The following is a 1,438-nucleotide window of genomic DNA, read 5'->3' on the forward strand; positions in this document are numbered from 1 at the left end:
TGATTACAATTGTATTTTACTTAACTGAGGTTAGTTTTTTTTCATTGAATTGGGAAAAATTTAACTCCATACTCTGCGAACCAGACCCTAAACTTAAAGTCTGGATTGAGTTTTTTCCCCTTCATTAATGACTTTTATTACACACATTTTATCTATCATGGTAGTTCAGGTGAGTTATTTTTACTTCTATATTAATATCCTTGTTGGTCTTTTATTTAAGTGCTATTCTCCTTCAAGGTACATTTACCTAACGCCAGAATAAATGCAATGTACATTATGCAGCAGAGGAAATTAGAAGATCTGACATATGTCCATTATGGAGATGATCGGTTTTGGACGGGCGATGTGCCCCTATTGCATAAGCGATACTGAAGAATGACTGATATCATTAACGATACAGGGAAGAAGCTTTTCAGTTATTTTGCTTTGCTAGCAAAGTCGTTAGCTAGCAGCTAGCTAATAGCACATCAACAACAACCTAATGTCTGTATGATAAAAATACTGAATCGATAGATAAGAACAGTTTTTCCTTACCTGAGTGTCTCCTCCCGTTCAGTAGTTCTTCAGAGTAAGCCAGACGCAGAGGCCTGTCAGTGTCTGTTGTATTTCATTACCTCTCTGCTTAAACCGCGACTCCGTGCTGAAGCAGAAACAATACTTTCAACGTTTTCCGTCATCTGACAATAAGCAAGTCTACTCCACTTTATTCACCAAAAACGTTTTTTTTTTTATATATATAATTCACCAAAAACTGTTCTGTAATCTGGAACATTCGCTATGCTGAGCTCCAGTTAGCCGCCTTATCTCACTGTGCGAGAGGCAACTGCGTCATGCGTCACGGGCAAAAGGTCAAAGGTAACAAGGTGACCGGAAGGCTTATTATGTTGTACAAAAAAAAAAAAATTAAATCATTTTAGTACATGTTATTATGTGTCAGAAGAGGGCTTTGAAAATAATACCAACAAAAAAAATAAAATAAAAAAAATGACCAAAAGGGCACAAGGAGCAAAAAGGGCAGGTGCTCAAGCACCCCCAGCACCCCCCCTCTGCACGTGCCTGCCCCTCAGAACCACCTCAACGGATATAAGAACCACACCGAGGAGCCCGAAGAACCACATGTTGCGATTAAAAAAATAATATATATTTTTTTAAATTTTATGTTATGTTTGAAAAATTGTGTCCATTTCTTTTTGTAAGCAAGCTTGATAACTATTTTAAAACCTAAAAATAAAATAGCTTCTCTTTCATTATAGAATCAAATCATATTAATAATTTATGCTAAATAAACTAATTTGTTTCATGTAGCTTTTAACAAAGTTTGTTTACCTGGACCAAAAGCAAAATGGCTCTCAAAAGGATCCCTGACCTCACTTATGTCACAAAATAGAACATAAAAACCACCGCCTGTTCAACAGACTGCCCTCATGTGGCAGCAACA

This window comes from Poecilia latipinna, unplaced genomic scaffold (assembly GCF_001443285.1).
Source record: "Poecilia latipinna isolate Pla-1442-1.1 unplaced genomic scaffold, P_latipinna-1.0 Scaffold327, whole genome shotgun sequence".
NCBI classification, from domain to species: Eukaryota; Metazoa; Chordata; class Actinopteri; order Cyprinodontiformes; family Poeciliidae; genus Poecilia; species Poecilia latipinna.